This window comes from Pinus tabuliformis, chromosome 5_1, assembly GCF_031772625.1.
Source record: "Pinus tabuliformis cultivar Carrire ecotype Pingquan chromosome 5_1, CPIR1, whole genome shotgun sequence".
Lineage (NCBI taxonomy): Eukaryota > Viridiplantae > Streptophyta > Pinopsida > Pinales > Pinaceae > Pinus > Pinus tabuliformis.
The window spans coordinates 368,155,944-368,175,221 of record NC_142305.1 but is presented as its reverse complement, the minus strand read 5'-3'; positions in this window follow the sequence as shown (position 1 = coordinate 368,175,221).

Genomic DNA, 19,278 nt, shown 5'->3' with positions numbered 1-19,278 from the left:
TCATACATGGGTTTACACTATGAATCCTATCATTTATACTTATTTCATAATGATAGCTTTCCCTCGTAAATGGGACATAGTGGCCATTGATCAACTTTCCTTCTTTGCCACCCATTCCCAAGTTACTAGAATAATACTTCTTGTGGGAGAAGCCACACATCCATATCAACATGTTGGGGTGGGATTGCTTAAGAATTCCCTCCTTGTGGAAAAATTTTCCCTTCCTCCTCCTCTTCCTTATCCCCTTCCTAAAAACAAGAAAGAAGTCACCTACATTAACATGATATCTTCTTATACTACTCCATCTTATCCTTGGATAGTACCAGATACATCTAATATTGATACATTTGGTGACTGCCTATCACTCAGTCCTATTTAGCTCGAATATGAAGCCATCTATTTGACCTATTCGAAAGACTGTACTTTTTTATCTTTGATAAATTGGGTTGATAATTCCTTAGATTATGGTATGTATTTTGATCCTTTATTTCATTCTCTACTATTTAAAACATCATGAAGGTCATCTTATCAACTTCACTGTGCTGAAGAAATTAATTCATGTATATCCTCTAAAAGCTTAGGAAATCCTAGATCTACATGCTCCTTTGTCTCTTTTTCAACTACATTGACTCTAAGGGAAGGCTAACATTCTATGGAGATTTGTTCCCAATTATGCTAAATTGACCAATGGATTTATTGATTGTTGAAGAGAAGGTTTCCATTTCATTGGGAAAACACTTCCCAAAAGGCGTTTGATGCTTTGAAAAATGTTGTAGTTTAGGCATCATTGTTGTATCCCCTGTATTTTCAACACAATTACTTCATGTACCTTGTCGTTGCAGTTACTATCATCACCATGGTATTGATCAAAGGGAATGACGTTGGGGATGAACATCCCATTTGTTATTTGATTCATAACTTGAATTCTATCTAGATCAAATATACTCAAATTGAAAATTTAGCTTTGGTGGCTATTCAAGTTGTCCAAAGGTTTCATCACTATATCCTGTGTCACATGACTATACTTGTTTCTGATTGCAACCCCATGACCTATATATTGTCATGAAAATTGCTGGGGGGAAATTATTCCAAAAGGATTTTCGTCCTCTACAAATTCAATTTGGAGCTTCGAAAATCCAAATCCAAGAAATCCTTAGTCTTTGTCGAATTGATCTGTAACCTTCCATCTCTTGAAACTAAGACAACATCTAACGCTTCTATTCCAAATGATTCATTGTTTTCGATAGATTCATCTGACCCATGGTATGGAGATATCATCATATATCTCCAGACACATATTTTTTTTGACTTGATACCTCTCGCTTTGACCAGCGTCGTAGCTGATATCAGGCTAAAAACTATATTATCATTGGAGACACCCTTTATCGTTGTGGTATTGATATGATTTTTTTACGATGCGTCACTCGTGAGGAGGTCGATAAATCTCTCAATGAATTCCATGTTGGGGCATGTAGGGAACACATGTTTGGTTATGCCACCACATAGAATATTTTGCGTGCTAGGTAATTTTGGCCTAACATGTTTCACAATTGTATCCTCATAGTCCAAAAGTGTCATTATCGTAAAAGCCATGCTCCATTAGCTTCTTTACACCCTATTAATACCATTGTACATTTTTTTAAATGGGGCATTTCCTTTATGACATGTAAGTTACCCTCACTTGGCCTGAGAGCATGGCTACATGATTGTCGCAGTAGACTATTTTACCAAGTGGGTTGAGGCGAAGCCTACATATAATAACACCGATGAAAAATTTTCTCTCTTTATCTTTAATCATGTCATTGCAAGGTTTGGTGTACCACAAGCTATAATTACATACCATGGGAAGAATTTTCGTAATCACATGATGTCTGAGCTCACTACCAAGTTGGGCCTTCACCTTGAAAGCTCAACTCCCTACTACCCAAAGGTGAATGGGAAAGTTGAAGCAATCAACAAAGTCTTGAAAATGATACTTCAATGGATGATGGGGATCCACAAATAAGATTGGCATCTTTTTCCTTATGCAACATTATGGGCATATCAAACCTTTGTTCAGACTGCTACTCTATTCATGTTGTTTCAATTATTATATGGTTTGGATGAAATCCTTCCTATCGAGAGTGAACTCCCATCTCTAAAATTTGTGGTTGAAATCCTCCCTATCACTTCCATAGAAGAAGAGTGTCTCTCACATCTGACATGCTTGGATGAAAACCAGTGTGATGACACGATGGCTAATGAGGCCCACAAGAAATGAATTAAGGCACAATGTGATCAGAATGTTAAGCTTCATGCCTTCTCGAAAGGCGATCTTGTCTTGTTGTATGATCAGGAGTACGATAAGTGAGGGCCTAGGAAGTTCGAGCCAATGTGGCTAGGCCTCTACATTGTTAAATGTGTTCTAGCTAAAGGGGCCCATGAGTTTGTTGATTTCGATGGAGTTTCACTGGTATTGCCTAGAAATGGGTTTTACATCAAAAGATATTATGCTTAAGTTATTTTGTGTAGTTCAATGTGTATGTATTATCTATAGGTGTGTTGAGTGTGTTTGCAGTGTGTTCCCTTTGTAGTTTCCTACCATCTCTATTAAGCTTGGTTCACATTTTCTTTACATATGTCAAATTCACTTCAACAATATGTTGGTTATGATAATCACGCTAGTCATAGTACTCGGAACCTTTCCTCTGCAACATGGGTTATATATTATCCATGTGGCTATTTAGTCAGTTTACAAGGGATTTGTATCAGTCTCTCTACCAATAACATCGCTGAGTATAACACAGTGATTGAGTTGTTGTCTGATCCTATTTCTCTTGGTATCCACCGTATACTTGTCCGACTTGACTCACAAATTGTATTAATACGCTTGACTAATGTCTATTCAGTTAGAAGTCTAAATATGCTTCGTATTTTCTTACGGGTTCTCCTTCTAGAAAGAAATTTTATTATATTCAATATCAACACATTCCTAGAAGTCTAAACACATTGGCAGATCCATTCAAGGAAAATCATCTTTTAGATAGACATTTGCGGCATATGTAAATTCAATTCAATTCACATCACATATATTGAACAAGACAATAGAACACCTAAGAAACACCAAAAGGTAGATAGATGTTTACATATAAAAGTTTGGTTTTACAAAAATATGTGCCTGAGACACATATGGCCACACATCCTATCATAAAAAATACATGTAGTCAAAATATGGCTTTATGGACTCGTGGTAGAATAATGCTCATGATTCTCATGGTAAAAAGAAACCACGCGAGCTACTTTACATAGAAGTTGGCTAATACGGTCATGCACTCCAATAGTATAGTGTTGCAATTTCATAGGGATTTGATTGACACTAGTCTTTCATATGTTTTGGGTCAATCCCTCAACATGTCACTCGACCTCTACAAGAGTCTCAAGTGAATTGAGATCCTGCAATACCTCTCGTGCCTCTTTAAAAACTTGTACTCCAACATGTGCCTCCAATGGATATTCAACACACTAAATATATGATGAACCGAATGGTCAAACACATCCAATGTATGCATGTAAAAAATTAATAGTTAGTCTTGGATACATGAAAAAAAACTTTAAAACCCAAAAATTGAAAAACAATCAAAATGATTTTGTTTTACCTATGGCACTCCTTTGCTCGCCTTTAAGTAATATGATATCTAGATCTCGCCGTAATCCATCCTGACATAAGGATAGTATTCAACCATAATGAGATTCATACGTAGCCATCAAAAGAAGATAGGTGTCAAACTTATGGAAGACGAACCTGCATGTGTAGACATGAGGTCTACCCATCGCCTCATCCATGGAGCTATAGGATCTGGAAGCTCAAGTGAGATATGTCAAGGACAGAGTAATGGAATCCTCTCCAAATTTAATGAGATCAAAATGGAACCATACCCAAAGTTTTTCAATCTCTCATATTTTGCCTTGGTGAGTTGTTCCTTCATATTTACTAATACTCCCTCACTCCAGTTAAACATTGTCGGCTCTATTCATTATAATGTGTATTGCATTTGGGACCTGTTATCCAAATTCAAGGTAGCACTCCTAACCAATCTAGCAACGATGAATAGGATTGTCCTGAGAGGTAGGAAGACTGTAACCTTAATCTCGATTTTCCCATCTTTGGTTGGATGGGAATGAGGTCTATAGTGTGAAAAAATATACCCATTGATAATCTCTCCAAACCTACTCGAACCATACAATGAAATAGGAGCACCTCCACATGATAAACTTATCAACAAATAATTATGTTCCACCTGTATACTGAGAATATCTGCTCCAAGCCTAGAGGATTGTGCCTCCAAATCCCATGCCCTGATAAGATACTCCAATAGTTCCATTTGTTGTTTCATCTCAGGAAGCCAAAAGAATTTGAGAGGCACATAGTTTCTCAATGCTTGGATGGTTGTTTGATCATTGTAAACATCCATGTATTGGACTTCATGTTCTCTTTATAACCAAATAAAAGCCATTTTGTTCCAATGGATACTTGAAACATGACAAGAAAAATCATTAGAATAAATCCCATGCAAAAAATTAAGATAAATTTGAGTGAAATTAGCAAAACAAATTCTTCAAATTCACTTAGTCCACCCTACTAAAGGAAGAAAGTATGTTGCATCACTCTCCATAGTTAAATTTTGCGTAGGCAGCATACCTTTTGATCTTACTGGGGCTTTTTGGTGCGAGGGAACAAAATTAAATCCCTAAATCACTCAAAACTTAAAAAAAAATTGCATGAAAGGAAAAACCAGAGCTATGAAATGAAGGAGGAAGGTAAGATTTCCTACCTCGAAGTGACAACACCAAAAATGATCCATTGGATTGGCTACAATCAACTATTGAAGATTAGGGGAAAAATGCACTCAGAGCTTACTCACTAAGAGGTAAAATGTGAAATTGTAAAAATGAAATTACGTTTCTCCTATTTATGGTCATTTTTTATGATTATTTAATTATATTTTATTATTTTTACCTAATTTTACCATGTATCAGATAGTTTTAATCTTTTGCTGATGTTCTGAGTAGGTTAACATGTTTTTGAAGGGAATAATGATGTTTCTTAGTTAAAGCATATAATTTTGACAAAGAATCATACTTTTATCACTTTTTTGGGCTCTCTAAACTCACGAAAAAGGAAACCCTTGGAGTCGCTTTTCAACTCATTTTTGACTACCTAAACATGAAAGTATTGTTAAGCACTTCTCTTTCCAAACTCATTAAAGTAAATGAAAATATATCTACCCAGTATAAGTTTAACCCTTTTCCCAATAGAGATAAACTATTTACGAAAAAGGAATACCTTATTTGAACATTGCTAAGAGGCTCCCTTAAGTATCGTTTTGTGCCTTTTCAAACTGAAGGGATTATTTATGAAAAGGAACCTTTGGAGTTTTCTTTTTCGCCTCTTTTTCAAACTCTCTAAACGTGAAAAAAATGTTGATTTTCACATTCGATGAACTCGTAAAAACATCAAATAATGATGGAGTTGTTGAACATGACGAGAGAAAACCACTACTTCTTAGGGTTTGTCAAAAATACTTAGAGGGATTCACTCGAACGATGAAATTATAGATTAAAAATATGTTATCCTCTTCAATATTTCCAAAAATGATGAGGTAATGACCACAAATGGTTGGGGAAATTGGGAAAATAGGATACTCAACCTATTAATGGTAGTGAGTCGCTCTTGAACATGAAACTGTTTCACTTCATCTTTGTGACTGTTGAGTTGGGAAATATGCTTATCTTTTTGGTTCATCACACCATATCAAAAGTCTCCATATTTAGTTTTGGGTCAATTCTACCGGCTCCATTCAAATTCATTGATATGTTCAAGATAATTCTTTTAGTTGATATCTGGCACACTACTCTTAAGCCTTCATCCATATTTGTCATTCCTAAACTGATTCCACATCAAAATCATTTTGTCTCAAGTATTGATACCTGATATTTGTCGTTGATGGGGGGTACATCAAGGGCTTCCTATAATGGGTCACTTCCTATCAACATCGACTCATATTCTAGTAAGTTGACTTAGAAGATCCCTTCAATACCTTGGAGCTTACATACATTAACGACATTTTTTGGTGATAGGTTTTAATCATTGGGCTTCCATCGAAAAATTGTGTGTGGTGTTCAACTTCAACTCATTCATTCATACCATATGGATTGTACTTTAATACCTTGAGAACCATTAACATCATTGGTGGTTTCTCTCACCTTAGTTAACGAATTACATCATTGGTCGATAATCAAATGGTGTCTACCAAGTTCAACTTCAGCTCATTTATTCACATGGTTAAACTCATACATTGGTTGATCAAATGAATGAGATAGAAGACCCTAGATCTAGTTTCATCCATATGGTTTGCAATTTTAGGATTAATACAAGATTACAAGATATGATGGCTATGATCATATAGAGACTCATCCAAGCATGGCTCCACTCTCTGTCATCAATGGACACGACTTCTTGATCATTGTATATGTAATGTTAGCTTGTTTATGAGTATGGGTATGCCTCCCTCAGCAATGGTATCATAATAAAAATGTATTCTAACATATAATGATCTCGACCAGTTGTTCTTGGCCCATACTTTTCACAAGGTAAAGCACTTTAGCCATAAGTTGTCATTTCAGACTTTGTACTTTAGGGGTTAATCTATTATAGGAAATTTTGTCACATCTAGTCAATAGGTTTGCAAGGTGGATTAGTCAACATTTGTGACCATGTTGTCATCATCCATTCAAAAACCCTAAGCTATACCTTTCCAAAACATATGCATTTTTGGGATTAATGGCTAAAAATCAATGTTTTTAACGCAAATGCACTCTTTCCCTTTAACCAAGTACATTCAACATCAGTTTTTCCCTTCTGCACCAGAGCTTGTCAACACTTGTTTCTCCCTTAAGTAGGTGTGTTGATTCTAGAAATTCAAGAAAATAAAAATTGTTCCAAAGATTCCTTGTCCAGAAGGTTCCAAGGGTTGTTTTAACTATTTACCATGGATAAGAAGATCAAATCTTGTATGATCCTATTTTGGAGACTTCACCTCTTATCCCTTGAGCTCATCCCCCCATCATATGTGGATCTTAATCCCATTATTGTAAATCCTAAACTACCCTCCCTCTCCTATAAATTTACTTCCATCTAAAGAATTAGGGTTGGATTTTCGAGATTGATAGTACCCCTATGTTGTTGCCTTCGATCTAAATGAATCATCATATACAACATTATAGTTGACATTGAGTTGTGATTTCTGACAAGGAAGGACAAGTCAACTTGGGGATACTTCTACAAGAACATCTACTATTTATGGTTGTAAACTCTCTCTTCTTTCTGTTAATACAAAGAGTATCTTACTTTCCTATATTTTTCGTGTTAAGTTAACACTCATATATTTCAATTCCTTGTTAATTAATTGAATATGGGTGTTAGATTATGCTACTTGGTTGTTTTGGATCCTTTGCTTCATTTAGTTGTGTGTGTGGGTTCTAATTATAGCACTTGGAGCAACAATTCAAGCTTAAAATCAAGGAGAAAAGGAACGCTTGATACAAATTTGAGGTAGGCGTCTTTCAATTTTCTAACTTCTCTAAAAAAACTCTATGTTCTTTGCCTTATGTTGTTCTAGACTAGTCCACTAGGTCTAGGGAAGTTACCTTTGTCCGCAATTGTAAATTATTTATAACACCTTTAAAACTAGCGTGGGCATTTAGTATACACAAATCGCAAGGTATGACTTTGCAATGAACTGTTGTTGATATAGGAGATAGAGAGAGGTAGGGTTTGACATTTACAACTATATCAAGAGTGAAATTGTTGGATGGTTTGATGATTTCACCACCTTTTTCTTTCCAAAGTTTTGTTAAAATGAAAAAAATGTATATGTCACACTTAAAAAGAAAGAGTAATGGTTAAAGAAAATATCATTGTAACAAAATTATTTCTGTTTAATTACAATATTATAAGAAAAATATTATTGCCTGTATCGCCAAAAAGTACATTGCTTGGAAACAACTTTTATTGAGAAGTAGAAAAACTAGGTGCATTGTCGTTTGAATGTGAGGGTTCACAATAAAAAATATATGTAATCACACAACACATAAGAATGTTATCTGATAGAGAAAATAAAGTGGAATATATGGTAACAAGCGTTTAATAGGATATCATTGTATCCAAGCATATTTGGACATGAATAAAGTCAATAAGTGAGTAGGAAATACGTGCACCAACAAAACAAATTAAGGATAGGAAATTTGTATGATATCTAAAAAGGCATTCAACTCATGATTTTGTTTTACAAAATCTTTCACTACAACAATTGATTGGGAAATAATAAATGTTGTTTCAAAAAAATATTTGCATGTGGTGACAGAAAATTTTTACGTGAAAAGAAGCTATGACTATAACATGAATGACAATCATACTGTAATTTGAATAGTAAGGTTCACTATGAAACACATATGCGATCAAAGAACATGTAACAAATTTGTTTGACATAAAGAAGTAGTCGAAATATATGTTGGGAAGTGTTTAACAAAATATCCTTTTATGAAGGAACATATATAGATTGATAAAGTTAAAACTTGGGTATAAGATATGTCAGTTAAGAGATAAAATTCATGACATCTAATCAACCTAGTGGCTCAGTCAGCACTGAAGTCAGAGTTTTTTTCTACTTAAAGTTTTAACTTGAAATATTACATTTTGAAATACAAACCTTGTTTGAAAAATATATATGCATGTATTCTCATAAATAAACTGCATGAAAATAATTTACTTTCAAAATGAGAGTGATTATCTACACTGTAGTTTGAGTAAGACACTTCACTCTGAAATAGATTTGGAATCAAAGAACATATAACAATTTCCTTTGACAGGGAAAAAATGTGTAACATATGCTGACAAGTATTTAAGAGAATATCCTAATATTCATCAAGACACAGACATGGATAAATTTAAGAGATGGGTATCAAATAAATGCATTAATAAATTAGATTGACGACGGGAAATCAATGTCATAGGTCGAAACACATTCAACTCCTCCTTTTGTGTTGGAAAAAGATTTTTGTTAAATTTTGTTATTGGAAATACAAGTCTTCTTGCATAATATGTTTGCATGTAATGATAGTAATAATAAACTTGAAAATAAACCATGTTGAAAGCATGATCAATTTAGTGCTATATAGCTACAATATTGTGGTTTAGTGGAAAAGAGATATGCGCGCACAAAGTAGAAACCAACCATATTTACTTTGACAGAGGAAAACATTTAGTGTTCCATATCCTAAGGAGTGTTTAAGAGAATGTGGAAATATTTAGCCATAGATAGACATGAATAAAGTTAACAATTGATAAACATACACATCTATTTAAAAAATGAAAGATATGACACTGAAATAATCCTATAGGTCATACACATTTAACTAATAATTTTGTCTTTGAAAAAACTTTTGCTTTAAAAATTTCTTGGGAAACCATGAACTACATGTAAACCATGAACTACATATATTTAAAATAAACTATGTTGAAAACACTACAAGTTTAGTGCACTATAGTTTCAATATGAGGCTTGACTTTCAAATAGATATGCAATCACAGGAAAAATACAAAATTTATTTCAGCAAGGAAACAAGGTGTACCATATGCGAAAAATACAAGTGATGTTCAAAAATTATATATATAATTAAACCCTGAAATATAGAGCTTCAAAATAAACTATGTTCAAAACAATAATATTTTAGTGCGATAGATTTTCAGTACTAGGCTTCACTTCAAAATAGATATGTAATCACATGCAAAAATAACAAATTGCTTTCAGCAAGAAAACAAGGTGTACCATATCCAAAAAATTATCGACCACAAGATGCCATTATTGAGCTAGAGATAAACATGAGTAAAATTAAGAACTGGAGAGAAGGTTTATCCATCAAGAAGTGAAAGTGAGCATAGGAACAACATGCATTCAAGTCCAATTTTTCTTCTTTAAAAAGCTTTCAGTTCAAAAAATACTTTGGAAATAAAAGTCTTGCACATCGTCAACATGCAAACCCTTACTCCAACGTAAGAGTTCACATAAATAACATTAAATAAAAGGAAAATTTGTTCAATAGTGTGGAATAAAAAAATTGATAAGATTTGTTTGCAAAAAATAAGAATTTCTTCTCCGAAATTTTAATCCTTCCTGAAAGGATTTTGTGTAGGGGAATCTCATAAGCCACTCAAAATTTGTCCTCCTCATCTGAATCTTCTTTGTCCATTCTGAGGAAATGTGGTGTGTTTTAATCAATGTAGTTAGCCCAATCTAAGTACAACTGAGAAGTTTTTGAGAAGTCGATAGGATGAAAATGCGTAATATTCACTTCGCACATAGATATGAAATTATGCTCAACTCTTAGGTTTTTTTGGTACTTGAATCTAAATTTGGAAATCGGTTTGATTTGCTCGAGGAGAAACTACATAAATATATGAAATAGTTCTTGATTCTAGGTTTTGAGGTTGTTTATGACTCTCTGGTCATCTATGGTGGTGTCTTTGAGATTATGTTTCATTGAGTCAGGGTTTACATCTTTTAATGGCTTGGATCTTAACAGATCAAATTCCTCTATAAAAGTTTTCCCCGTCTCCCATACTAACAGACAATTTTTAGTGGCCCTTTTGATGCATTCATTGATTTCTTTTGCCTCAAATTGTTGTTGATACATAGAAGTAAACATTAGTCTTTTATCCTTTTTGAATACTTTCAGATGCTGTCAGGATAAAATTGTGTTTCCCATTCAAGATTTGATGTGAATTTTTCTTTGATGTACTTATCTTCTTCCACCAAAGATTTTATTATGTCTTGAAGATCCAAATTATGTTGAAAAAAAACTATACATTTTGTCCATTTAGTTCTAAAACTTACCCTGCAATTTCCTCAATATTTGGCTCACTTGTATTGTTTAGGCCTTAAAAATATGGACGCTATTTTTTGCTTCATGACTTTGAATTGATTCATTCCATAATTCATGTCTTTCAATGGCGAACCCACCTACAGGCATTGTGGAATGGTTTTGCCAACTCTTTTCACTGAAAGCTTCACTTTTCTCTATTTACGTTTCTAGATGATTTATCTTCTGCAAGCTATTCTTGTAGGCAGTGGAATGTTCACCAACATGGTTTTGTTTGTAGTTGACAAAGGCTCCTAGAGTCTGGGGGGATTCTTCAGCTTCTTCCTCAACATTTCATGTTTCTTGCCAATTGAATTCTGAAATGGTTTCAAAACTTCCAAGCTTTCTTTTCTTTTTTCTTCTAACAACTGAATTGGTTTGAGCATTAAAGTAGTACTTAGTCAAGGATGGAACACTTTCAAGAACAATTTCTACTTCAGTGACAGGTTTAAATAAAAAAGACTTCAAATAGATTTTGTAGGAATTGGTGTCATTGTTGTGTCATGAGAAGTTGGTGGAATAAATATCTGGGTACTTTATTCTTGCTACTCAAGAAACTCTTTTTCTCTATTGGAGAAAGAGGTTAATGTTGACAAAGGGGTCCTCGTAGTTTTCTCTTCTTTGTTCGTATCAATCTACATATAATGAAGTTCCTCATTAACTTTCTTTGTCTTTGCGTTAGGGAAATTTTGAGGTCTAAGATGGGTCTGATAAGAAAATGTACAATGAAAATAAACTTTATAAGAACAAATAGGATTCAGGATGATTGTGTCAACCATGGGGGATGATTCACCATTTTTGGAGTAAAAAAGTAAAAAAGATTTACAAATAATAAAATAATAAAACTACTTTTTCAACTCATATTTTTAACTTATCTCCCTAAGGTTTTACTAAAAATTTTAGCATGAGGACTCATTGGATGCAAAATTTAACTCTTCGTCCATGGAGTACCCATGTTTCATACTTCCTATGGACCCCACTACATGAAAAATGAGAAATACATGAAAAATGTGATTGCAATCATGTTTTTCATGTATTTCTCATTTTGTGTGTAGCAAGGTCCATTGAAAGTATGAAGCAAGGGTACTCCTTGGCCGAGGAATCAAATTATGCATCCAACAAGTGTTTCCACTCGAAATTTGAGTAGACCCATACAGAGATAAGTTGAAAATGCAAGTTGAAAAAATAGTTTTTCTTTTTTCCCTCTAAAATTTGATGATGTAATCTAATATTAATTTATTTTTTGGAACTATTATTTTATAATTTCCTTAGGAGGCCCATTTTAGACCTAAAAATTACCCTAATTTATGTTCCTTGGTCATTTCATCTAGGACATTAATAATAGTGATATTGTCATTAGAAGAAATATGTTTTTATGTTGCGTGTTCTTTCTATGGTCTATGTTGTTTCTGACCTTTGACTTTTGTGTTCCTTTGAACTTGTTGGTTTAGCTCGATACCTGACTCTTTTTATTTAAGAGTGCTTTCTTTTGTTATGCTTATCCCTAGAGCTACAAAACAAACACCAGTAACCTTTTCTTGTTGGGATTCTTTTCTTTTTTGGGAGGAGGAAACATGGTCTCAAATAATGTCATTGAAATTATATTTTAGACCATCAACAAATTTTATCTCTTCAATTGCAATATCTGAATAAAGACTCTTTTGGTTAAGGATGTCCTCATAAACAATTGTCTAAACTCTGGCAATCTACTTCTATGCTCCCTATTCAACAACTTTCCTCCTTCAAAAGCTTGGTGAAAATGACCAATATTAATGAAATTTTCATCAAAAGGATATTATTGGTGTGTGTAGGTGTTACACATCATGTTGTTGCATTAGGAAAATGGCCATCAGTTTGGATATTTTTCTATCCATAAATGTTTCGCAAAGCATTCCCCTACAAAGTTAGAATCTAAATTATCCCAAAGAAAGTGGAAATACTGGATCACGTTGTTATAGACATTTTTGTGCCTTACAGCTCTAAGCATGAAATGTCCATAAACCAAGGGATCCTAAGTCCCTAAAAGTGTTGTTCCGGCCCCTAAAGGAACAAGGTCAACAAATTACAGCTTCTCCCAGAAGTTCTCCACCAGAAACTACTCAGAATCAACCAAATCAGGATCATTTCAGCTGCTCCACTAGCTAGCTGCGTTGAATAGCACCCAAGTACACTAGCTAGGTGCATTGCAACGCACCTAAATGCACTACCAGGGTGCGTTGAGAGGGAAATGACAAATGTCAGTATCATTCCGCGAGGTGGAAAGACAATGGAAGCTTCTAGAATCTTCCCCAATGACACTTGCCTCACTGAGTTCGACCAGGGATGAGTAAGAGGCTCCCAGTCTCCAAGTGGAAACAAGAACTGACAGAGAGAAGCCACTATTCAAATCATAAGTTGACTCATCCTCTTTGCATACATCTATATATGGATCCCTCATCCCAGAGATCTAGAGGCTGGAATTTTGTACATTGCAGAGAATTGCTGTTGGTTTTGAGATAGATATCAGAGTATTGGGTGATTTATGCTTTGTTGGAGGTGAAGAGGGGACTTCTATGATGGGAGGTTGATGCTGGATCAGGAATCATCGGTTGTAACTCCTCCTGGACCTTCTTTTTATATCAATAAAACTATTTGAGTTTCTCCTACATGCTTGTGTATCATTGGTTCTTGTTACATTTGTATGTTTAGCTTAAATCTGATCCTAAGCTATTTATGAATATAAATCCATGTCTTTGTGTAGTTTTCTTCTTCTGTGATCTTACAAGAACTTGGTGAAGCTGGGAAAGTAAGGGAGAAGGTAGCTGGAAGCTGTCAAAGAGAAGAGAGATCGGAAAAAAGGACTAACGCAAGACACATGTTGGTTCATCCTATTCCTCTTCGTTTATAGTTCATAAAGAAGAATATGAAAGTAGTTTTCCCTGTTTGTTTCTAAGGTCACTGTCACACCTTAGTGGGATAGGGTCGTTCTGAATAGACACTTTTCCCGTTAACAAAATGGCGACTCCACTGGGGATCGTGTCTAGTTAGTTTGTTTGTGTTTCTCTTGTTGTTTGTTTCATAAACATAGAAGTAGCAATCGAACTGCATTTGCCATTAACAAATGCAAAGTAGACATCTGCTACTTCAATCCATTCACTGGATCTATTTATGATTTGAACAACTGATTCACAAATGATCTGATTACCCTTTGTGATAGCTCTTAGACCTCCTTTAAATCTACCCTCTGATTGTGCATTACTTATTGCTTTTACTCGGCCAAAAACCATAGATTAAACTGCAAACCATGACCCAGAACCCGGATAGAATTCTCGTTTCTGCCCCAGCGCAGGCTCTGTGAAGAGATTCTGCATTTCAACGCAGTTCCCGAGAGGGATACCTGCGCTGCAATCCAGTTTCTCTGTGTAACAGGTGCGCTGATCAGCCTAGCCTTGTGCAGCTGAGGTTCTTTGCTTCATTTTTTTCAGTTTTGTCTCTGATTTTTGCAGCCTGTGATCAGTGTATGTGTCTGTTTAAAAACCCCTTTTCTTTGCCTTAATTCCACCTCCTTTGTACAAAAAGACTGTAGATGTTCTTTGTGTGTTTGTTACATCATTTACAGTTTTCCATTGAAAAAGTAGAATAGTCATACTGTCGTCCTTTGATTTAGATCTGTCGTAAGTGTCGATTTTGATCTTAGGAGAAAGTTTATTTGCTGTTGACAGTTGATTATGCTTTTACTTTTGCCTTTGGTTTGAATTTGTTACTTTCTGGTGTCGAAACGGGTATTTATTTCAAAATCATAAAGTGTCGTAATCATCTCTACCTTTTGATTTCGAAAAGAAGCTTGTTTGTGTTTGTCACTTGAAAGCAAATTCAGATTTGTACATCAACTTTCTTTTTAGGCATCAATATTAAGAAAGTGAAAAACAAATACATGCACATGTGCATTTGCATATTGACAGTCTGTTTGGCTTGATTTAGGAAAAGTGCATTTACAGTGTACTCTTTACTCTTTGAGAAAAGATTGTGTCTTTCTTTTCCCCTTGTAGCTAGGATTTTCATTGCTGAAAAGAGATAAAAGTTTGCTTATCATCTTTTGATTACATTTTAGGAATTGCATCTACATCTCGTGGTGAACCCAAAAGGAAAACTTCATAAGAAAGATCAACTTAAAATAAATTGAATGAATCTAACAACGCTTTGGAACTTAACGCACAACATTTAGAGGTCTAGGCTAGAGACGTATTCCGGCGTCGTAAAGCCTGGTAACTGTTGTCCTCACTGATGGTTGGGTGATTCCTCCACTTTGAGACGATAAGTGCCAGTACGGACTTGTGCTCCCACGTACCGTCGAGTATATATTGGGAGACCCCTATAGGCTTAAAACCTTTTATCAATAGGAAGCCGTGTCGGCCGCCCTACTGATCGCAATGCACCGAACACAGCATTCTGGAAGATTGACTGCCATACCGTAAAAAGTATTCTGCAGTTTTGCGATTGGTTTGGTACTCCCTCTACCTAGATCTCCAGAGCAGTCCCTTTCGTTCCTTTTCAGACTCCTTAACGGAAAAGGTCCATCTGAGCACTTGTCACTTCAGGCTCATTAAAAATCGAAGGAGACTAGAGTCAACTTTTGTTTTTTCTCGACTCTTTAAAACTGAAAAAACAAGTTGTGTCAAAGCATCTAAAAATTTATTTTAAATGGAATATTCATACCCTTTTCCTACGTTGATCTTAGGTTGAGAAAATGGAGTCTACCAACCAAGGAATTCCCCTTGGTGGAAATCCTAGTCCCTTCTCCTCTTGGGGAGATCTTGGTGCACCCCATATGGCCACATTGTCACTTCTAGGACTGACAATTGGCTTGCCAGTATGGCTCTTCTCAACCAATGTCGTTCAGAACACCACCATTCCTGAACAATCGAATCAACAATTACACGAGTCCAGAGTTTCCCACCAACCTTCTACTCCCTCTAATTCTTCCTCTCCTCCTTCCTCTTCGCTTGATGGGGCTGGCAAAGCCAAAAGTCAAGTTCCTAAGGAGAAGAAGGAGAGGAAGAAGAAAGAAAAGAAGAAGAAGGAGCCAAAGGTGAATAGGGGAAAACGAGTGTCGTCTAACGAAAATCCACACACTGCACCGACCAGGCCTAAATCGCCATGTGTCATTTGTAAAGGAGAGCACTTTCACAGAGATTGTCCTTGCATCCCTCGGATACTAAGGGACTGGTCTCCTTGTTTCCCCAATCTGGTGTCATCAACCTCTGATGATCATGTTGAAAGCACACCGTCAACTAGCGAAAGTGAAGCCCCAGGACAAAAAGGGAAAGCTAGATTTCCTTTTAAACTGTGCGAAGGCAATCATGTCGTCCACCGTTGTCCTTTCTTAGACGAAGCGAAAAGAGTTTTGGATGATCGTCCGGTTTCACCGTTACGACTTCCTCCTGGATATAAAAAACTCTTGCCGAGTCTGTCGCTAGTTGAGAATCCAGCTGGCCTGCTCAAGTGGTCGGCTGAAGCGCTTATCATCGGAGATAAACCATCTGAATCCATACCAGACGAAAGTCAAAAGGTCGAGGCGAAAGTTGACCCGGTCTTGCCTTCAGAGGTTCTATCTTTGGATGATACAGTCACTGAAGAGAACAAGGATGACACCGTCCAAATTCTCTTCATCAACACAGACTCCGACGAACATGGGGGCAATCTACCCATTCCCTTACCACAGGAGGGAAGTTCGTCAGAGCCATACTCGACCGTCTACTCGGTCCCACCTCCAAGCAACCTAGTTGTCTCCTTTGACTGGAATCAACTAGGCAGACCCCGCTTACCAGCAAGTGTACCATTCCGAATTATCATTCAAATATATAGAATGGTCATGGCTGGTACCATCATAGATGAGGGGGCTTCTGTGAGTATCCTTTCCTCTATTGCTTGGAAAGCGCTTGGTTCGCCATCGCTTTTGCCTGAGATGAGAAATCTGACAGGCTTTGATAAAGGAACCAGTCGACCTTTAGGGATCCTTCCCGATGTGCCCATAACATTGAGAGGGAAGACAGTGCAAATGAACGTAATGGTTGTTCAAGGACCCTTGGATTATAACCTACTCCTTGGACAAGACTATATTTATTGCATGGGAGCCATCGTCTCCTCACTCTTTAGAGTAATTTGTTTTCCGCACGAAGAAAGAGTGGTCAAGCTCATGGACCAGCTTTCATTTTCCGGATCACGCATAGCAAATAGTCATATACCATCCCTAAATGGTCTCTTCACGCAAGAAATGTTTCAAACCCCAGTCCGTCCTCCCGATGAGCGCGAGTAATTCGGAGGGATATGACTGAAACCCAGGGGCCATGCGTCCTGGTCTGCTTTGGCAGGAAAACTTCGGGTATAGGGTAGGTTTCCACGAGAGAATATGACTAGTCTGTACCCCGTCCGTCGGTGGAAGAGGGGTTATTCTAGAATAAGATTCTTTTGTCAAAGTTATGTGAGTGGCAGACGTCGTTGCTCACCTTTGTTTATCGTGGTAAACATCGCCGAAGAAGTGTTTTGTTTGCACCGCGAATAGAACAATCTTTGGGTAACCTGTAAGACGTAGGCCTTTCTTGATAGAACAAATGTTTTGTCTGCAAATTGAGGGGTAACCGTGAAACCATATTTTATACCTGGGGGCATGAAAACCTTTTGGAGTGCAAGCAAAGAGCGATTATTTATCTGTTTTTTGGGTTAGTCATTTCCTAACTTGCATAAAGAAAGGATGTGGGGCAAAACTCTAAAAATTGCCAATTTTATATGAGACATTCTTATCATATGACTGGATTAATCGAGCAGTTTTAGCACATAGTTCAAGCTCGTTAAAAAATAAACATAAGACATGAGCAAATGTTTCCACCTGCATTTAAGCTCGTTAAAAAATGAACTATTCCTCGGTAAATAACCACCGTGAATGAAGCATTTCATCCATTAAAGCCTTGGTCGTGTTTGCACAGTCACCTCCACTTTTTCATTGGCCGATCATTCACCTCCATTTGATTGTTTACCCATTTTGAGGAACAGCTGCGAAGAGTGATTTCACTAGCCATCCTTGTGACACTGCCGTGATTGGAAAATTCCAAACCTTACCTCGAATCAGCTGCTACCCATTTATCACTCGTTCCTCAAAAGACGAGTCTTCTTTAAGCTCTTTTAAACTGACTCGTAAAATATGAAAAGATTGCCGAGTTTTGGCCTTCCAGCTCGTTAAAGCGACCGAAAGTGCTATCCCTCCTCTAGATTTTAATGTTTTTGTACCTGAGGGATTATTGCACAAAAATATTGAGCTCTTGTTTTGTTCGTCTCGTTAAAACTATCGAAAATTCATCCCTTCTGTATTGTTTTATACTTTTTCGGACTTAAGGGATTAGATGACGAAAAAGGAATTTTGGAGTTACCTTTACGTACCTTTTTAGACTCTCTAAAAATGAAAAGGACCGAGTTATCTTTGTCGTTAAACTCGTTAAAAAGATTAATAGCAACAAACTTGTCTTTAGACGAGAACGAGTTTCACTATCGCTAGGCTCGTTAAAACATAGCATGGGTTTGCCCGAAGGGAAAATTATAGAACAAGAATATGTTATCCTCCTCAAGCTTGACAAAAATAAAGAGGTACTGGTCAGCAATGACTGGGGAAAAATTGGGAAGAAAACTCAAAGAATCTTTATTGGTAGCAAGTCGCTCTTGAACATGACACTTCCACTCCGTGCCTGAGTCAGGTTGGGTTGTTTCATTCACCGGTCACATCACCATGGTCACGCCATACCATCCACATTTTGGGTAAATGCTACCAATCCATCACATAAGTGTCGCCGACATGTTCAAGAGAAGTCATCCAGAGAAGTCACCCGTGTCCCATCCACTACCATACATTATACTTCATTCTTTCATGACTGCCATCCTGAACCGTATATCATCAGATTGTTTTCACCTCCATAAAAATAATTTGCTCCATTCCGTGTCATTGATGTGGGATTCATTAAGGCCCTCCTTTGACGGATCGCTTCTTGTCGACACCAGCTCATTATCCAAGAAGTTGGTCTAGGAACACCCCATTCAGTACTTTGAAGCTTGCATGCCTCAATGGCAAGTTTCTCACTTCTGGCGACAGGTATACATCAATGACCTTCGACTGAAAGATTTTGCGTGGTGTTCGATGCCAAATCCTTTATTCACACCACGTGAATTGTACTGCAGTACCTTGAGGGTCATCATCATTATCGATAATTCCTCTCACGCTTGTTAACAGTTTACATCATTGACTGGTAATCAAGTGATGTCTTTCCATGTTCAACTTCAAAACATTTCTCACATGGA